The sequence below is a fragment of the Prionailurus viverrinus genome, chromosome A1, assembly GCF_022837055.1.
Source record: "Prionailurus viverrinus isolate Anna chromosome A1, UM_Priviv_1.0, whole genome shotgun sequence".
NCBI classification, from domain to species: domain Eukaryota; kingdom Metazoa; phylum Chordata; class Mammalia; order Carnivora; family Felidae; genus Prionailurus; species Prionailurus viverrinus.
Genome location: NC_062561.1, coordinates 225,906,726 through 225,928,714, shown reverse-complemented (window position 1 = coordinate 225,928,714; position 21,989 = coordinate 225,906,726). Strand labels below are relative to the sequence as shown.

General features: G+C 36.8%; 1 long non-coding RNA gene across 1 annotated transcript; it reads left to right on the top strand.

Moving 5' to 3' along the window:
* The first annotated feature begins 4,868 nt into the window (after nt 1-4,868).
* On the top strand, nt 4,869-21,793 carry LOC125176886 (uncharacterized). The gene is made up of 3 exons (XR_007156420.1): nt 4,869-5,126; nt 7,083-7,282; nt 19,609-21,793. It is a non-coding gene; the product is annotated as an uncharacterized LOC125176886 (long non-coding RNA).
* The last annotated feature ends 196 nt before the right edge of the window (nt 21,794-21,989 follow it).

Genomic DNA, 21,989 nt, shown 5'->3' with positions numbered 1-21,989 from the left:
ATTTGATTTTTTTTAAAACATTTATTTGTTTTTGACAGACAGAGAGCACAAACTAGGGAGGGGCAGAGAGAGGGAGACACAGAATCTGAAGCAGGCTCCAGTCTCTGAGTTGTGAGCACAGAGCCAGGCACAGGGCTTGAACCCACAAACCATGAGATCATGACCTGAGCCAAAGTCGGAGGCTTAACTGACCAAGCCACCCAGGTGCCCCATAGTGTGTGGGCCATTTAAATGGTAATATGGTGATGTGGTGTGAGCACAGACCCTTGAAAGATGACTTCCTGAGTTCTCATACAACTTTCCTCTTTCTGTGACTGCCCATTTGAACACTTCTCTACCCCACTCTTTTGACCTATAAAGTTGGAAAAATAATTTTCCCCACTTTTTGGATTACTGTGAAAATTAAGAAAGCTAATTTGTTTAACTTTAATAGATTTACCTGTCCCCCCACCCAAATTGCTACGTCAAGGCCCTAAACCTCATATGATAACATTTGGAGATGGGGCCTTTGAAATAGAAGTAGGTTTAGATAGGGTCCTGAGAGCAAGATCTTCATGATGGGATTAGTGCTTTATAAGAAGAGACACCAGAGCTCGTGCTCGCTCTTTCTCTCTCTCTTGTCTCTCATTCTCTCTCTTTCTGTCCCACCCCCATTTTCCCTCTCTCCCTGCCATATGAGAACATGGTGAGAAAGCAGCTATCTACAAACCTGAAAGAGAAGCCTACCAGAAATAACCATTTTGGAAACTTGATATAATTCGTCTAGCCTTCAGAGCTGTGAGGGAACAAGTTTCTGTCAAAGGTCTGTGGTATTTTGAGGTAACCCAGGTTAGGTCGTGTCTTGCCTGTCGTAACGGTGTATGTATTCACACCACCCAGTTCTCAAGAAACACTCGAAGGTCAATGGGATGGAAACACGCTAGTTGGTTTTCACAATGTGCCTTCTAAACTTTTTGATAATTTATGCTTGCAACAAGTATATCTTCATGATAAGCTTTTCCTTTATATACAATTTCTTTATACAAAAGTTAACTATGCTTTTAATTTCAAAGTAAAACCAATTGCTGCAAAGAGCATAGATTTATCACTGTCTTTTGAGATTATTGTATAACTCATTGATCCATAGCCTCCTCTTAAGCCATAGAAATCTCTGTTCTCCAGCTTGAGGTGCCTTTTCTGGACCATGAAAAAATGTAGAAGGTTCAGGCCTGACTTTAATTTGCTCATAATTTGAGAATCTAACTAATTCTATTCTACTTTTCTCCATGGACCAGGTGTTTATTGGGTGAATTAACTCTTAAAAGGTTGATTACTAGACTTCTTTGCTATCACAATTTGAATATCAAGGAAAGACAATTTTATGACAGGATAGAATCTATAGCATGAGTAGATTTTTCATAATTTTACAGAAAATAAATTTGGCTGTACAGTTAAAATTTCAATGTTTAAGAATAATATCCCCTTTGAGTATCTTTAAGGTAATAATTAAAAAAAATATTTACGCTCAGTAACACCTAAGGGGACATTTTCTCATTATTTGGATATGTAATTAAAAATAAACACGTTGATTATCAGTTTGAGTTACATCATGGAATTACTGGACGGTAAAGCATAGAAAACAGTATTCATTGAAATTCCAATGATGATATAAAATCAAGTTCCAAGATTAAATTTCTTAAAATGTAAGTTAAAAAAAAGACAACAGAAATTGAATAAGAACACCTATAGGTAAAGGGAAATTTGTGTCTGTAACAAACAAAATAATACATGTTTGAAAAATGAATTATCTAGAGTATCCCTAGTACACGTTCTTTATATTTCACCTTATTTACTATCTTTTCTCCTTTGGTGAAGAATAATGGTCAGTCTGTACTTAGCACCCTGTTACATTGTCACGTATATATCATGAGCCAGCAAAAACTGATGCTGAGACATTGGTGCAAACAACAAGGTATGGAGAGCACCAGAGTTTTATTGACAAGAGATTTTATGGTTTTCTCTTTATTTTTGGGGGATCTTAACTTCTTTATTGGAAAATTGATTTCTTTCTTTATGCGAATATTTCTTTCTCTTAACAAGATCTGATTTTTTGCATTAGCAAATAGGCCTTAAAATTATACTAGTGCAGTTGTGGATTAACACATCTCTTACACTCAGTAACTTGAAGAAAAGTCAATTTTGTAGCCAAATTAGTTAGATAAAGATCTAATTTTATGTTTACAATGGTGAGGTACTTTTGCACAGGGAGAACCTAACATACACTTTACATTTGGCTCAATCCTATTAGAAAATAATAACAAAAATGGCAATATGGGATGCCTATCAATATCCACTAATATGGGGGTAATTATTAAGTGTAGTAAAATGGTGAGATGATAAGAGAATTTTATAAAATTCCTTATAGCTTTATGGAGATGTAATTGATACAAAATGCTGTGTTCTTTGTTGGGTACGGTGTGTTGAAAAGATACATTCATGTATTGTGAAATGACTACTACAGTAGGTTAGTTAACACCTTGATTACCTGACATAATTATTTATTTTTCGTGATGGGAACATTTAGGGCCTGCTCTTAGCCACTTTCAAATACATAATACGATATTGTTAACTATAATCACCCCCTTGTGCACTAGATCCCCAGAACTTATTCCTCTTACAACAAGAAGTTTGCTCCCCTTGACCAACATCGTCTCATTTTACTCCACCAGTTAGACCCTGGCACCCATCATTCTACTCTCTTTCTAGGAGTGTGCCTTTTACAGATTCCACATATAAGTAATATTATACAGTATCTGCCTTTCTCTGTCTGAGTCCTTTCACTTCGGATAATGCCATCAAAGTCCAGCTCTGTTGTCACGAATGGCAAGATTTCCTTCTTTCTCGTTGACAAATAATATTCCATCGTGTATATGTTCTCTATCTGTTCATCCATAGATAATCACTCAGGTTGTTTCCCTCTGTTGGCTATTGTGAAAAATGCTGCAGTAAACATGGGAATGTGGATATGTCTTCAACATCCTGACTTAATTTCCTTTGAATATATACCCAATGGTGGAATTACTAATAATAACATTTTTAATTTTTTGAGGAATCTCCATACTGTTTTCCATAATGACTGACTAGTTTGCATTCCTTCCAACAGTGCACAAGGTTTTCCTTTATTCCTTATCATCACCAACGCTTGTCTCTCCTTTTTTTTTTTTTGTGATAGTCATTTTAACAGGTATGAGGTGCTAGATATCTCACTGTAGTTTTGATTTGCATTTTCCTGCAGTGATGCTGAGCATCTTTTCATGTACCTGTTAGTCATTTTCTGTCTTCTTTTGAGAAATGTCTTTTCAGTTATTCTGCTCATTTTTAAATCTGAATGTTAGCTGTTTGCTATTGAGTTGTGGTACTTTATTTTATATTTTGGATATTATTAGCCTACTATCAGACATATGATTTACACATATTTTCTCCCATTCTGTAGGTTGTCTTTTCATTTTCTTGTCTCTTTTGCTGTGCAGATGATGCTTTTTAGTTTAATATAGTCGTACGTATTTAGTTTTGCTTTTGGTGCCTTTGCTCTTTGTTTCATATTCAAAAAATTATTGCCAAGACCAATGTCAAGGAAATTTCCCCTATTTACTCCTCTAGGAGTTTTATGATTTCATGTCTTATGTTTAAGTTGTTAGTCCATTTCAAGTTAATTTTCATTAGTGGTTTATGATAGGGATCCAATTCCATTCTTCTATATGTGATTATGCAGTTTTCTTAGTGCCTTTCATTGAAGAGACTTTCTTTTTGTCATTAAGTATTCTTGGCTCAAATATTAATGTTCATGTGAGGGCTTTTTTCTGAGCTCTTGACTCTGTTCCATTGATCTGTGTGTCTATTTTTGTGCCAGTGACATACTGTTTTGATGGCTACAGGTTTTTAGTATAGTTATCTTAAGCTGATTGTTTAGCAGCCATCTATATTTATACTATTTCTCCTTGAAAAGTTACAAATGTGAAAACAAATATTCATAATCTATATCTCCCACAAGACACGCCACATTAGATTTCACAGATTCTGTTTTGATTTTCATTTCATTCAGTGAAAATAACAAGTAATTATCATTTGTTAATATTTTCTCTTCTTTTAGTTCCCTTAGGAGATTTTAGAATGTCTAGAATCTTAGACCACAGGGTACAGGGAAGTTGTCAGAAAGTGGGAGAGAGAGTTGAGCCACTTAGAAATTTTCATTAATTCATTTCATAATCATCTACCTCTGCTTAGGGCCACTGTGGCTGTTAAAGCACACTAAAACTATTATTATACAAGGGTTTTTTTTTTTTCTAAGCCTATCACATTTTAACCTAGAAACTTTATGCAGTTCATTTATTTTTATTATGTCCTAGGGAAATCTGTTATAAAGTTAAAATAATGCCAAATATACCGTCTAGCATGCATCCAAATATATGATGTATTTCAAAGGGGCTTATAGCACTGTATATTAGGAAAAAAAAAGATGAAGGACCAAATGGTGTATTATTTGGCAGATATACTCAATGTTCCCTATTATCTTTATAAGAATTACTCTCTCTGGTATGGGCTTTTATTTTTCACTCTTCACAAACTGAAGAAAAACTGTATTAACCCCTAGAACATATGAAATGAAATAATGGCCATATTACATAATCTAAGTAGATTGATAAAAATCCTTCAAATATATGACCTTAAAAAAATCTTTTTTTTCAGGGCGTCTAGGTGGCTCAGTCAGTTAAGCGTCGGACTTCAGCTCAGGTCATGATCTCGTGGTTCACAGTTCAAGTTCCGCATCTGGCTCTGTGCTGACAGCTCAGAGCCTGGAGCCTGCTTTGGATTCTGTGTCTTCCTCTCATCCGCCCCACCCCACTCACATCCTGTCTCTCTCTCTCTCTCTCTCTCTCTCTCTCTCTCACAAAAACAAATCAACATTTTAAAAAAGGTCATTTTTTTTTCTTCCTTGCAGGTACTATATTGTTCCATGCCTTCTTGCCTATATCGTGCAGTTTCTATTTATGGAATTGTTTTCTCCAGTCTTTATCTCCAGTTAATTCATAGCAAATAATTCTCAAATATTGCTAAAGCTTTGCTTCAGTTACGAAGACTTCAAATAGGTATTGTATCATTTTATTTTACGATTATATTTACCTGTCTACCTTAATAAAGACAGTCTCTTTAAAATGTCAATTTCTACTTACCCACAACTTAAACTGGATACCAAAAGTGGGTATCCAGGAAACTTGTTAAACTGGACTGTTGCTCCAGTACATTTCAGCACTTTCGCATCAATGTGGCCAAGACACATTTTAGAGTCAGCACTACACAGAATAGATGCCAGTGGTATTTATTCTGTATAGACAGTACAGAAAATGGTAATTGGACAATGGTAATTTTTATCATTCAACATTCCTGTTGCTTGTTTTGGTGTGTGTGTGTGTGTGTGTGTGTGTATGTGTGTGTGTGTGTGTGTGTGTGTGTGTGTGTGTAGATTTGGTTAAGGAGCAATATCTCCAAGGTAATCTGGAGACACGCTCAGGATTTTAATCGGAGGTTATATTACTGAAATTTTTATCACCTTTTCATTCTCATTATATATCAACAGGCAGAGTCGTGTAAATCGGTCACTTAAGGTTTAGAATCTCATTAGGAAATCTTTCATACTGGGAGAAAGAAGAATCATTGATTCGCTTTATGTTTTAAATATAACTTTTAAAGTTTTTACAGATTTTTTTCTTTCTCTGCAGAGAAAGGTAGAACTCTGATAATTACACTGCTTTTCACAAATTATACGAAGGCTGTAAAATGTATTTACTGACATTAAAAAAGTTACTCTTTTGGCATCATTATTTGCTAATGAGCTTGTTTTGGAATGTTTGCAAGCTTCTGTGACAGGATGACATTTTATTATACGAATAAGGTCAGCCCTGTTACTTAGTCTATGAAAGAAAAAAAGAAGTCTTCTTTGAAAGGTGAAGCTATTAAATGCATTTGACCCAAAGCTAGCTTTAAAACCGAGAAATGGCACCTCAGATTCATGTAGCTATTCTAACCTATGAGTTGGAGTTTCCGCAATTATCAGGTATTGTCAGGAGGTAGATTGAGGGTGGGGATCACCCATGTTAAAGGTTATGTTCAAGCTAATTTTTGAATGGCATGAGGGCTATTATTTTAGAGACAGGCACACAGAGTTATAAGTGGAAATGTAAAGGCCGCTCTGTCTTCCTTGTGGCTCCCCTGCCTTCATCACTTCTTGTCATGAAAAGTATCTAGCTTGCTATAGGCAGGGGCTCTAAGGAATAATTACATACTATTTTTAGGTGCCTCACATGCCAAAAAGAGAACTTCGATTTTGGTCTTTAAAGAAATGAGGAGGTTTGGGAGTGTTTAAATAGATCTCTGAAATGGTGGTATTTATTTTTTCCTAATGTTAGTCTTGTGACTATAGAATAAATTGGAATGGAAAAGAGTGCATTTAGAAAGTAGTGTAACTCAGTGAAAAGGCAATTTTAGAGTCCTCAATTATGAAGGTATCCCTTTCTGCCAAATGCATAAGTCCCATTATAATCACTTGCAAGTTGATTAAGTTGATTATTATGATCCCATATAATTGCTATAATATAATTTGGTAAATGGGAGGGAGGAAAGAAAGTAGCATTTTTCACTGGTGACTCTAGAAAAGGATTGTGGAATGAGTATAATGTAAACATTATCTTATAAGATCAGCAGTATTTGGACAGACAGAAATGCAGCATTATGTTTTATCTCTCAGCAATTAGAGGAACCCGGTTTCATTCGCTTATCTCCCCGTCGCTTGCTTTGAGAAGATTAAGCACTCTGGAAGAGTGGCATTTATTCCACATGTTGGTTCTTCCTTCATTAATGGAGTGAACACATATTTTTGGTGTATTTGGGTATACAATAATTGAGTACCTTGACTTCAATATATAAGACACAAATTTCAAGAAATGACACAATAGACTCAAGGAGAGTTAGCCTGTCTGCAGGTATGATAAATTACCTCAGACCTGCCTCCAATCTCTTTTCATTGGCTTATGTGAATTATAACTCAGGTAGGCTGGCATGAGGATCAAGGCTACAGAGAAAGGGAGAGCACAATGAAACCAGGAGAGCTGTGGCAATGCAGCCCGTTTGAGTGCACACGAACCACCGTGAAGATAAACAACAAAGACTCTCAAACTTCTGACTTCCCGGACTCAGCCATCTGGTTCCTTCTTCATATTATCTCTCAAAGTGGACTTTTACTTGGCAGGTAGGAAATTGCAACCCACTATATTCAAGTGGAGGTGTCACATGAGTACGGAAGGAAGTAGCCGTGGCGAAAAAGCTTTAGCTCTCTTGGCAAAAAGAGAGTGGAATGCTCAGTTAATGCAAGAGGCTTGAGATAGCACAGCAATGCCCAATGGGACACCACAGAGGAAATCAGGGACCTGTGGTGGCATCAAGAAGAAGTGCTAATGGTGGCAATTTAAAAATCAGAGCCAATTGAAAGAGGTCTAGTTTATTACTGGTACACAGATGTTCTTCACTGGTGATGTTCATCACTGGTACACAGATCACTGGTACCTAAAATATTCTTCTTTGGGGGAAATATGGCCAGTGTGGGGGGCCATTTTCTCTTCTGAAAGAATGAATGAGGAAGAGAATGAATTCGGAATTTGCTATCGTGATTTTTTTGGAATATTGCCATAGTCACATTTATTCTAAATAACGTGTGTGTGGTAGTGTATGTAATATGTGTAGTTTGGGACGCACCAAACGTGTTTGTGAACAAACATTTACTTTTGATTTTAGCCTCACATTTTAAATGTGTTTGGGGTGTGGCTTAGAATTCATTAATATAAAGATAAGTATTCATAAAAGCTTGAGAGTTTTAATTAGGAGACTATAGGGAAAGTATAAATAAACAAAGCAGGAAGGGGAAGAAAAACTAATAAAGTACACTGACGTCCATCAGACAAATTTCTCAGACATAGGTGGAGTCTAAGACTGATACCTGGTTAAACATGCAATAGATTCTACTGTGGATAGGGATAATAATTTATACGATTTTAACAACTATGGATCAAATTATATCTTCACAATTTTATGGAATTAGAGTGTTACATGATTAGAGCATGGAAACCAATTGTTAGTCCTTTCCTACTAATAGTGTTATAAAATAATATCTTCTATCCAATTGTTAGTTCCTGTCAATAATTTAAAAACTTAAATTAGCTTTTGTTTCTAAATAAAAATCGTCAGTGTTTAAGTTGTAGAGCATGGTGATTTGATACAAATATACAGAGGCAAATGGTTACTACCTACACTCAAGCTAATTAACGTATCTTTTCTTCACATAATGACTGTTTTTGTTTGTTTGTTTGTTTGTTTTTGTGATCATAGCACCTGAAATCTACTCTACAACGTCCACAGGAAGTGTTGATGAGTTTTTCCTAAGTCTTTGCTATGTATGAATGTTACAAATTAGATCATATAAATTTCTTAGAACAACGGAATGTGATAATCAATGTTTCACAGCGTTACTACGACCAATATGGATTCTGAATATATTGCATCTACCTTAAGTAGACTATGTCTGTATATTAAAAATGATCTCGGGGAAGCCTGGGTGGCTCAGTCGGTTAAGCTCCAACTTCAGCACGGGTCATGACCTCACAGTCTGTGGTTCGATCCCTGCATGGATCGGGCTCTGTGCTGACAGCTTAGAGCCTGGAGCCTGCTTCAGATTCTGTCTCCTTCGCTTTCTGCCTCTGCCCCGCTCACACTCTCTCTCTCTCTCTTACTCTGTCTCCCTCAGAATAATAAATAAACATTAAAAAAAAATTTAAATGATCTCATTTTAAGTGTAGGGGCTGTTTTGATATCATAATTACAAGCACATTCACTCATCATGTTTATATGGTAATTCTAACAAGAATTATATATTCATACTAAGTAAATACAAATCTTTCCACTATATGCTTAAAAGTGTTCTCAGTACTGGCTATGTATCCTTAATCTTGCCACTTCAGTTGTCTTAACCTCAGATTTTCTTTTTAAAATCAGGTTCCTGAACTAATTAAAATCTACATCCTTTCGAATCTAGGAAACTATTATGCTGCAGACAAGGTGATGATTGTTCCTCTTTCTGTGTGAATTTCGCATTGTTTGGAGATAAATATTGTCTCTGAGTGGAGGGCGACAGATTCCAGTAAGAAAAACAGCAGATGGATAGAAAACGAGCAAACCACACTCAAGAAAAAGATTACCGTTGGGACTCACAGAAATCTAACTCATTGTTTGACTTCTTTATCCTTCTATTTACAAAGCTTAGCGTGATGACAAACATAACATTTCAGTAATTCGTTGTGGTGAAGAGATTTATGCTACTTAAAATGTTAGCTAGTAGCTTTTAAAAAATAACTTTCATTGTCAATATTTATCCTAAATATAGTGCTGTTTCCTAATTTTTAATCAAATTAATAAATGAACACACCACAAGCATTAATGGTATTAAGGTGTTACAAAAACAGCCACGTCTCAACTGACCACATTCTAGTTCATGGCCCCGCTTCTCTGAGGCGGTGACTTCCACACATACTTTAGCTTTTTCTTTTGGTATTCACCCCATTTTTCTAAATGTATGCTCTATGACCATTTCATAATTTATTGACTTGGGGCAATTACTTAACAATTGACTTACCAATAGTAAATGAAAAAGTAACTACGTAATATTTTTCCCATTCTTTTCCACTATTCCTCTAGCATTATTATGCTATTGTCTTTGATTAAACTAATAATCAATGATTCAACTATTGGGAATGTTCATAGCTGATCCAGAAAATTTCTTTTCTCAGCCGACTTACAAAACTGTCCTTTAAAGAAATACTTTTCTTGAAGTTTATAATATGCTTTTCTTATAGTTATTCTATTATATTCCTATTTTTAAAGTCCCTTAAATATTTCAACAGATATAGAAACACTTACCAAGATGCTTTCCTAAGTGCTTAAACTGCCTAGATATTCCATTAGTTCCATTTATTTTCATACAGATCTAACTCCTGGACTAATTTTCCACCAGACCTGTTGTAAAATGATCACATAAGGACTTCCCATTACTTCCATTTCTGAAGGTATTTATTTTCTATTTCCTGAAACTCATGTTTTTCATTTTATCCCTTCTTCCAGGAGATTCCTTAGAAGGAAAAGAAGGCAAATTTTTGAGAAACTGTATGTGGGAAAGTAACTTGTTTCCTAAACTTCTATTGGATGGATAGTTTGGATATAGAATTCTAGATTGGAAATCACTTTTTCTTAGAAGTTTGAAGGTATGGCTCATTTTTTTCAGCTTATTTATTTATTTTGAGAGAGAGAAAGAGCATGCACATATAAATGGGGGAGGGGGAGAGAAAGAATCGTAAGCAGGCTCAGTGCTGTCAGCCCAGAACCCAACATGGGGCTGTATCCCACAAACCGTGAGATCATGACCTGAGCTGAAATCAAGAGTTGGACGCTTAATTGACTCAGCCACCCAGGTGCCCCATGTAGGTATCACTTATTTTTTCCCCTCGACTTCTGCTTTCCTATTTATGTGTCTGATTCCGCTTTAATTTTTGATCCTTTATATTTGACCCATTCCTGTCCCCCACCCACACACAAGATCAGAGGGCCTCTATCTTTTTTCATTCAGGAATATTAGTAACACATCTTTAACTAACCATCCTTTCATTCATTGTGCTTGGTACATAGCAGGCACTTTTAATCTATAAAAGTCAGCTTTTCAATATTGAATTTGTCTTATATTCTGTCTCTGAAAATCTTCACATTGTATGTTCTGTTTCCCACTTTGCAATTTCCACTGTTTGCATATTGAACATTATGGCACGTCCCTTATTTTGTCTTATCTTTTTTTTTTTTTGGTATGTTCTATTTATTTATTTTTACTATATGTTCTGAGAAATTTCCTAAATCCATCCTCCATATCATAAATAATGTTTAAATACATATTTTGAGATCTTTCTTATTTCCTTTTATGCAACATATTGTTCTAGTTGTATGGCTAGAATATTTTATCTTAGCTCTCTGAGGAATAGTACTTGTTTTCGCTTTAAAATTTTTTTTTTTAAACCAAGCCTTTTTTGCTTGGTTATCTGTTTTGGTTCTTCTAATATTAAAGCCTTTCCTCAAACATATGACCTCCCTGACTTTATACTCTTAAATTCAAGTAATAAAACGTCAATTGACAAGTCTGTGTTTGTGTGTGTGTGTGTGTGTGTGTGTGTGTGTACTTCACTGAAGAGTGACAAACTATATGGAATGCAGGATCTAAAAAATATATATATACTTATTTTGAAGGCAAGCAGGGGCAGAAGGAGAGAGAGAGAGAATCCCAAGCAGGCTCTGTGCTGTCAGTGCAGAGCCTGAGTGGGATTCGATGTCACCAATGGTGAGACCATTACCTGAGCCAAAATCAAGAGTAGATGCTAGGGGTGCCTGGGTGGCGCAGTCGGTTAAGCGTCCGACTTCAGCCAGGTCACGATCTCGCGGTCCGTGAGTTCGAGCCCCGCGTCAGGCTCTGGGCTGATGGCTCGGAGCCTGGAGCCTGTTTCCGATTCTGTGTCTCCCTCTCTCTCTGCCCCTCCCCCCGTTCGTGCTCTGCCTCTCTCTGTCCCAGAAATAAATAAAAAAACGTTGGAAAAAAAAAAAAAAGAGTAGATGCTTAATGGACTGAGCCACCCAGTAACACAAATTTTTTTTTTAATGCCAAGGTAAGTATATAAAATTTTTTCTGGGATTTCCCAGATTCTCTATAGAAAACTTTTCTAGGCTTCTGCTTTGTAAAGGTGGATAAGTAGCAGAAACACTCAAAAATAGGAATCTATTATTTCCAAGAATTTCTGACACCTAAATACAGAGACTAAATTTGGCGGTTCAAATAATTCCTATGTAGACCTTATTTCAGGACCTGGGTCCCATTGTTCTACTCTGCCTGGTGTTCCTTGTTACTGAGCCTCTTACAATTCTTCAAACTTACTTTTGACTCATAAAAGAAATGTTATGTTTCCCCAATATCTACTAAGATTTTTAAAGGATTCTGATTCACATGTAAGGGGCATTTTATGTTTTTCACGAAATTCTTCTCTTTAAAACAATGTTTATTTATTTATTTTGAGAGAAAGAGAGAGAGAGAGAGAACAAGCTGGAGAGGGATAGAGAGAGAATCCTAAGCAGGCTCCGTGTTATCAGTCCAGAGCCCGAAGCAGGACTCGATCTCACGAACCATGAGATCATGACCTGAGCCAAAATCAAGAGTTGGACGCGTAAATGACTGAGCCACCCAGGTGCCCTTATATTCTTCTCTTTTTAGAGAGGAGGCCTTCTTTCCCATTTCTATGAAACTTTATAGCAGGGCAATATTCTATTTCATTTAGATGCCTCCAGGAAACAAATATCATACTTAAATGTGGTAATATGAGGAGAGTTGGGAACAAGGTCTCTCCCCAAAGGTGAGAGTTGGATATCAGGTAACCACAAGAGTTCCTCTGGTACTCCAGTGATGTGAACTCTGTGAACACCCCTGTATTATGGAAACCGAGAGAGCACAAGAGCTTTGAGGTGCAGGCCAACTGAAGAAGCCACAGCTGTCAGTCAAAGAATAGAGTCAGTCCAGTGCACTTCAAAGACAGAGAGAGACTGAGAAAGACAAAGAGAGAGAGAGAGAGAGAGAGAGAGAGAGAGAGCACTAATCTCCAAAATGAAGGGAACAAATCCCTTTTCTTTCTCTTGTCTCTTGTTAAAACTTTCTGTTGGCCAAATTTAAAAGGGATTCAGATGACTAGAGAACGCAGTGATATTGTTCATACATTTTTCAGATTCCTAGGGTGAAAAGTAGATGAATAAAGTAAAGAGTGAATTGAGAGGGTCAATCAAAAAATACAAAATATTTTTTTATGTGTAATGTCATAGCATTCCAATTCAACATGTTAAAAAATGTAGCAGGGACTGAGCAAGTCAGAATAAATTCCAACCATAGAGATGCTGAAGATTGTTGACCAGGATGTCCATAGCAATGCATGCCAGCTGAGTATTAGACTTGCTGTTTCAGATAGGGATATTTAACACCACCCTGTGGAACTGTACCTGGTTGGTGAAAATTTTGAGTTGCAGTTAGCTGAATAGTAGCCTCCAAAAAAAATGTTCCCATATTCTAATTTGTGGAACCTGTGAATATTACCTTATTTGGTTGTTTGCAGGTGTAAGTTAAGTATCTTGAGAAAAGGTGACCATCCTGGGTTATCCAAGTGGACCCTAAATTCCAAAGCAGTTGTCCTTATAAGAGACACGTGAGGGAAAGACAGAGAAGAGAAGGCGATGTGATCCCAGAGGCAGAGATGGGAGTCACAGAACCACAAGCTAAGGAACTCCTGAAGCCACCTAGAGATGCACGAAACAAGGAACAGATATCCCCTAGGACCTTTGGGGAGAACGCAGTCATTCTGATATCTTGATTTTGGACCTTTCCTTCTTACTCAAATGTGACCTCCATGGTTTCCAGCCTGTATAGTTTCCCTCCCATGTGCGAGATGACAACCAAGAAAGGTCCTTCCTGGCCCCAAGGGATATAACCACTTTAGTATATATAACCACCTAATACCAAAACAAAAAACAAAAACAAAAACAAAAAAAACCTGACTCTTGATCAATGATGTTTTTGAGGAAAGATCTTAATCAAAAAGTAAAATCGAAAGTAAAGGAAACCTCCTTAAAAATGGAGCTGGGAAGCTCTGAAGTAGGAGCTCTCACTCAGGCACGACCACTCAGACACCAAACAGTAAGACAAGTAGTTTACACAGCTCAGTGGGAAGAAGGGAGCAGTTCTCCTTGTCCATCAACAGCTCAGCCAATGAGAAACCACTATGCTCAGCCGGTGTAAAGCCATCACCATCCGAACTCCTTGAAACGACCTCTTGCAATTTCTCCCTTTCCTCCAAAAAAAGCAAAATAGCAAGCCCCTCTTCTCTGTTTCTAGACTTGCCCATGGTTTGTCATCGTTCCCTTGTCCCAAAGTGCAATTCTCTGTTATTCCCAAATAAACCTATTTACTGGTAAAATTGCTAGTGTGCCTCTCTCTCTCTTTTTCCTGTTAAGGTCGGCAAGACACACACCTTATTGGTAATTAGGTGTGGACCTGACTGCAAAGCCTCTATCACTTTTGACATAATTATTATTATTTTTTTAAGCTGTTCTATTCCCTGCCTTCTAGACAATATACCCACTGGCAAAATCAAGGATAGAGCTGGCTTGGGGTTCTTCATGTAACAGAGACGTTTTCCTTCTGCCATTCAGGTTTCGATTCCTGTAGCTGAGCTACACTTCTTACTTGTCGCTTGTTTGCCTACTTACTATTTTGTCATTTTGCTGTGTTGTTGTTTTGTTTTGTTTTGTTTTAGTTTTCTACCTACTAGTATCCTTTTATCCCCTGTTTGCACCCCTTCAACTTCAATAAGGAATTTCTATTTGTGAGACATAATCACGTAAGTTGAAACCACAACTCTGTACCTTGTTTAATTTATCAAGATCTTTTTAAAAATGTTTATTTATTTTTGAGAGACAAAAAGAGACAGAGTATGAACAGGGGAGAGGCACAGAGAGAGAGAGAGAGAGAGAGAGAGAGACAGAGAGAGGCAGACACAGAACCAGAAGCAGGCTCCAGGCTCTGATCTGTCAGCAGAGCCCGATGTGGGGCTTGAACTCATGAACCATGAGATCATGACCTGAGATGAAGTTAGATGCTTAACCGACCGAGCCACTCAGGAGCCCCTATCAAGATCTTTGACCATGTAAAACAGATGAATGTTGCTGGGAGACTATATCCATGTTTTCAAAAACATGATTAATTTTTTAAATTTATTTATTTATTTATTTATTTATTTATTTATTTATTTACTTAGAGAGTGCACAGCAGGGGAGGGGCAGAGAGAAGGAGAGACAGAATCCCAAGCAGGCTCCACACCATTGCCACCAGTACAGAGCCTGATGCAAGGCTTGAACTCACAAACTGTGAATCATGACCTGAGCCAACATCAAGAGTCAGACGCTTAACAGAGTAAACCACCCAGGCACCCCTCAAAAACATGATTATCAAGAAAATTTTGCCTGTTCATAATATTCTGAGGTGTTCTGGAAATGTGCCTTCTAATTTTATGTTGTTCACTTGGATACCGTTTTACTTTTTTTTTTTTTTTTAATTTTGACCTGGATAGCATGAATCTCTATTTTTACTTTAATTAAGAGCTACCTTTATCTGTGTTCCTCCACAAAACTATTATGATTTTAACATTCTAAAAAAAATATATGCTCACTGTAGATTCACTAATAAAATAATCATCTAATGGTAAACTTGAGAAGTTTGCAATTCTTTTCAACAAGTATTCGGGGGAAAAATGTTTCCATGTTGATTATGGAATTTGGATTTTTTTTTCTTTTTTTCCTTTAAAATTTTGTAACGTTTATTTATTTTTGAGAGACTGAGAGAGACAGAACAAGAGCAGGGGAGGGGCAGAGAGAGAGGGAGACACAGAATCTGAAGCAGGCTCAAGACTCTTAAGTTGTCAGCACAGAGCCGTACCTTACCTTACAAACCGTTTGTACATTACAAACCTACGAACCATGAGATCATGACCTGAGCTGAAGTCAGATGCTTAACCAACTGAACCACCCAGGCACCCCTGGATTTTTTGTTTTCTAAAATGTTCTATCATTGTGATTTTCTTTGCTTTCTCATGTCATTACAGACAAACTGTGTCTTTTAAACACAATTTTAGGGGCGCCTGGGTGGCGCAGTCGGTTGAGCATCCGACTTCAGCCAGGTCACGATCTCGCGGTCCGTGAGTTCGAAACCCGCATCAGGCTCTGGGCTGATGGCTCAGAGCCTGGAGCCTGTTTCTGATTCTGTGTCTCCCTCTCTCTCTGCCCCTCCCCCGTTCATGCTCTGTCTCTCTCTGTCCCAAAAATAAATAAACGTTAAAAAAAAAACCACAATTTTAGTGGCTATATAAATTTCTTTATGTAACTATATTAATGTATTTGACTATTTCCTCTTGTTCAGAGAGCGAGTTAGGTTGCTATCTGGAGAATGGACATTCCAGAAAACGAATAGGAAATGTGGACTCCCCCAGGCCAGAGATCATCCTTCATAGGAACATCAGGGTAGCCAGCTGATGTAGCAAAAATGTAATGAGTTTGGAAATGAGGGATAAATGAGTTCAAATGGTAACAGAAACTATTGTATAGTGGAGGCTTTTACTCACAATGAGGTGGAAATTCTCTGGAAGGCTTTGAGCAAACAAGTGTGACAGTTGGACATATATGTAATAGCTCAGAAAAAAAAATGAAGAGGAGAAAAAACAAGACAAGTTCAGAGGTTAATTTTCTAGTCAAGGCAAGGATACTGATGATTAATATGAGTGCTAAAAGTGGAGATAATGAGACATAGGTCATACTGGCTGGATCCATTTTGAAGGGAAAGTGGACAAAATGTTCTGAGTAGATGGAATAGGGAAGAAGAGGAGAAAAAGACAATTTCATGTTTTTGTCCAAAGCCCTTGGAAAGATGACATTACAGATAGCACATTTATTTGTTTTTATTTCAAAAAAATGTCTTTTAATATTTATTTTTCGAGAGAGTGAGACTGTGAGCAGGGAAGGGAGGAGACAGAGGGAGACACAGAATCCACAGCAGGCTCCAGGATCTGAACTATCAGCCCAGAGCCTGGCGCAGGGCTCGAACTCACGGACCATGAGATCATGACCTGAGCCGAAGTCGGACACCCAACCGACTGAGCCACCCAGGCGCCCCTTAAATTTTATTTTTTATTTATTTGATTTTGGGTGATATTCAAATCATTGCCTTTATGCTTCATATGTGTTCAATTTACCCATGTTCTAGTTAATTTCTTAACCGTTTACTCTTTGGAGAGATTCTCAACCATATCTCCCTAAGACATGGCCTGATGTTTTCCCCCTTGTTTTAACACTAAACAGCTTTGCGATATTTACCTCAACCCTTATGTATGAAATTAAACATAAATTCGATCGTCCCTGTTTCCATGAGTAGTTGTTGCACTTTATGATTTTTAGACTGTCATTTTGCCTGGAGTCTCTTAAAGTTGATATAGAGAAGAACATGTTTGTGTGTGTGCAGGTATCATGACTGATATTGAATAGTTCTATGTTATAAAATCTTCATAATAAAGAAAATGCTTTTCCAAATTGTCAACACACTGTATATGTTGACCATGTCTCTGTATCACTTAAACATCTCCCAGAAGAACACTCAAGTCCTTGAACTTTCAAATGCATCATACAGTTTTCACAGGAAACTGAAATACTGAGAGCATATCTTCTTGTTCATGTTATAACTAATACATCCAAGCAGTTTAGGGAGTTTCTTTATTCATTTTCCCAAGGTCAAATACTGGTGGTATAGCCACTAGTTGAGTTCGGGTTTTCTAATATCAGATGGCTAGGCAGGATTCCAAAACTATCCCCAAAGACTCCTCCTCCTGATGTGCTTGTCCTCCCCACTGGTGAATATCATGGGATATCTTCCTTGTGATTAGGTTACTGGAGAGTTGAGCTTAAGTTAATCAAAATGGAGGCTGTCCAGGTGGGCCTGACCTATCAGGTAAGCACTTAAACAGGATAAGACTTTACCAGACTGCTGCCAGGCTTAAAGACACAGCTAGACATGTCACAATTGCATGAAAGGAGACAACTTCTCAAACAGCCACAGAAACTTAAAAGGTCTTGAGACTTTTCATATAGGATTCCTACCCTCATCTGATGCCTTGATTTAATTTTGGTGAGACTTAAAGAGAGGATCCAGCTACCCAATGCCTGGAATCTTTCCTCTTAGATACCCTACCAATAAATGTATATTGTTTTAAGCTTCTAAGTTTGTGGCAATTTGCTCGTCAGCAATAGAAAACTGATATACAACTCTACATAGCTTGTATTCTACTCAATTCAATGCTTCCTATATGAGCTATTCTTTGTAAATATTAAATTCCCCCAGCTTAATATTTATACGGTGATCAAAAATAGTTTTTCCATAACACATCATTTTTCTAATTACCCAGATGGCAGGTAACACATTTATACATAAAATGTCTGCCAACTCATTAATTTTAGAAGTTAAAGTCCCTCTGTCTAAGACACTTTTACCTATGGTTTGGAAAGAGTCTGCTTTCCATGTAAAAGTGCATAATAACAGATATGGAGCTAAAAAATGTTCATTGTATCTTCTTAAAAGGTAGATTTTATGGTGTATATATATGTGTATATATATATATATATATATGCATCTTCATATTAACACATTCTTTGAACATAATAATATATAAAATGAGTTTGTATGAACTCAAATTCTATGGGGCTTTCTTCTGTAGCCTGACTTCTAATGAAACACCGCCCACTTTGAAAGTTATTGAAGTGTGTTAGAAAGCCAACATTCTATTCAAGTAAAGAGGACCAAAAATAAACCTCTTTTAGAGCTTCATTAAAACCATTGTAAAGCAGGAAATGTTTTCTATGAACTTTAATTTAACACATATTTGCATGTAGCAACAAATCAAGTTACTAAAACGTTTTTGGAAAAAAAAAAAGAAAAGAACCTGAATTTGAATGTGTTTGAGGATTTGAAAAAGAGAAGGAAAAAAAAACTATTTCAGCAAAGGAGAAAGAAAAAAAAATTCTGGAGGTAAATAATAAAGGGGAGAAAAAAGAAAAGCAAAATATTAGGATAATTTTAAGTATTGATCTAAACGTATAGTTTTACACAACATTTATTGAATATTTATTAAAATATTATCACATCTAAAAGGGAGAGACCTTCAGTGATTGATTTTTTTCCTTTGTTGTTCCTTAGTGACACTACTTGTCCTTCTCAAGACCATGAAGTGTCTGCAGAATATTCAGTATTGAATGGTGAATGCTTTTATATATGTATAATTTTTTTCTATGTATCGTCAGCAAATTTAAACATACAGAAAATTTGAAACAATTATACAACACATTCCAACATATCGTTCACCTGTTATTCATCTATTTCCTCATCTGCCCTCTCTCCCTGTCCACACACTTAAAGATGAAGGTTTTATACTCGAAATGATTTAAAAATAAGCAGCAATCATTGTCACCCCTTACCCCCAAATAGTTCAACATGAAATTTCTACTAACAATGGCATTATCCTTTTTCTTAAAGCTTACTCATTTATTTTGAGAGAGAGAAAACAGAAAGTGAGCTGGGGAAGGGAAGGGGCAGAGAGAGAGGAGAGAGAGAGAATCCCAAGCAGGCTCTGTGCTGTCAGTGCAGACTCCGATGCAGGGCTCAAACTCACGAACTATGAGATCATGACCCGAGCCATCTCATGGTTTGTGAGTTCGTGACCTGAGCCGAGGTCAAGAATGCTTAACTTAGTGAGCCACCCAGGCACCTCAGCATTACCCTTCATAACCATGATGTCATTATTATATACCAATGATTTTATCGTTGCTATGGTAATATTAATTTTCTCTCTTTGTTTTGTGTTTCAGATCTTCAACATATTTGAATAACCTGGACTATTTGTTTATTGCTTTCTTCCACTATTGATTTATCTAATTGCTTCCACTCAATTTTACTCAGCTTCAGTTTTTTGGGTAGAAGTGAGTGTGGTTGTAGAGTTTCTGTTGTTTCATTTCCATTGTATGAATCAATGGCTAAAGATTGTCATTTTTCTCAATTGCGTCACTAGGTTTAGGTGGTTTCTGCGAAGACTTTGTGTTTTAAAAGTACTTGTTTTCTTTCATAAATAAGAAGTGCCAATTGGTATGAATTCTTTGGACCTCCAGACTGCTAGTTCCTCTTCCCCAACAAATGTTCACCAATTATTTCAGCATGAATTAAGGATCCTTCTCAGAATAAATGACTTCATTGAAAATTCCAAATTGCTACTTCCTGTTCTATCATTTCTCCTATATTTATTGAGAATCAATCTGGCGTAAAAGATCTTTGTTTACATTCATTCTCTCCTTCTCCCTTTGTCTCTTTCTGTCTCTGTCCCCCCCCAACCCTTCTTTCTCTCTCTCTCCTCTTTTCCATTACCCTTACTCACCATATTTATAAATATAAATAAATAAATAAATAAATAAATAAATAAAGACACCTGTGAGGCTCACTCCGTTAAGCAGACAATTCTTGACTTTGGCTCGTGTCATGAACTCACGGTACACGAGCTTGAGACTCGTATTGGGCTCTGTGCTGACACTGGAGAGTTTGCTTGGGATTCTCGCTCTCCTTCTCACTCTGCCCTCTCCTGCTTGTGTTCTCTCTCTCTCTTTCTCAAAATAAATAAATAAACATTAAAAAAACAAAAAAATGCAATCAGTAATATGATCATCCCTGTACTTTGTCAAAATTCAATACCCATTAACACATGAGAATTAATGAATACTTCTTTAACCTGACATCATACATTAAAGTAGGAAGGATGAACATAGTGCACTTAGGAGATCTGGCTTTGGAGTCAGGAGGTTCTAAATGTGCCCCAGTTCCAAAATTTACTAGTGCTGTCACATTGGGAAATAAAGAAAACCTCTGTTCCTCAATTACTTCATTGGGGAGATGAGTTAATAGATCTTTAAATGTGGTGCAGTGCATGGCACATAGTAATGTTTAATAAATATTAGCTAATATCATTACTATTATTATTGCTATCATTATCATTATTATTATTATTATTATTATTTCTTTAGGGATTATCTCAAAAGAGGACATGATTTGGAGTACTTAATTAAATTAGTCCTATCTTTGATATAAAAAGTATTTGAGCCAATGACAAGTAAACTCCTTCTGAAATATAATAGTCAGCAATGTGTCCAGGGATTTCAAATTCCCTCCCAAGCCCTCTGTGAACAAGGGAGACCTGGCTTTTCCCTGAAAGACAGGAAGCAGGAAATGCACAAGTCAAATCTGAAACCTGGACTCAGATTGGAGCTGCTGATGTTAATGTTGAGCCCGCACTGCTAGGATGTGGCCTTCAGACATGAACCTGGTAAGAGTCGCTCCCCTGAAATGGTAAATGGGGAGGGAAAGGGTACAAAAGTGATCAAGGAGGAGAAACGGATGCCATGGCACCACGTGAAATATGGAGTTACAGAGAAGAAGAATTCCAGGACTTCTGAGGCAAAGGATCTTGTGGCAGAGGTTAAGGAGCCACAAGAGGATTGTTTTAGGAATTCGGGTGATTTCTGTCTTTTGTTGTTGTTGTTGTTGTTGTTGTTGTCATCCACGCAAAGAAAGAGTTTTATTGTTTTCATAGATGCATTAGGCTATAAAATTAACATACTAAAATACATGGAAGCAACCTAAATGCCCATCAGCGGATGAATGGATAAAAAAAAAAAAAACGCATGATATACATAAACTATTCAATTTTATTCCACCTCAAAATAGAAAGAAACGCTACCGTATATGACACCATGGATGAACCTGAGGATATAACGCTAAGTAAAATCAGATAGTCACAGAAGGATAAACGCTGCATGAATCCACTCATATGAAATATCTAAAATAGTCAAACCGAGAGTGCAGTGGTGGATGCCAAGGGCTGGGGCAGAGGGAAATGAGTTGTCTTCAATGGGTATAAAATTTCAGTTATACAATGTGAACACATTCTAGAGGGGTTGTACAACTTACTGCTTATGTTTATCAGTACTGTATTGTCCACTTAAAAATTTGTTAAGAGCATAGATCTCATGGTTAGTGATCTTACCAAAAGACAACAACAAGTTAAAAGTAAATAAGTAAATAAATAAATAAATAAGTAAATAAATAAATAAATTCTATCTTGTTACTTGTCAGTTCTTGGGGAAGTGCTATTCTGTCTAATTCACAGTAATACACCTGGTTCTGAGAACCTGACCTGGTGTTTTGT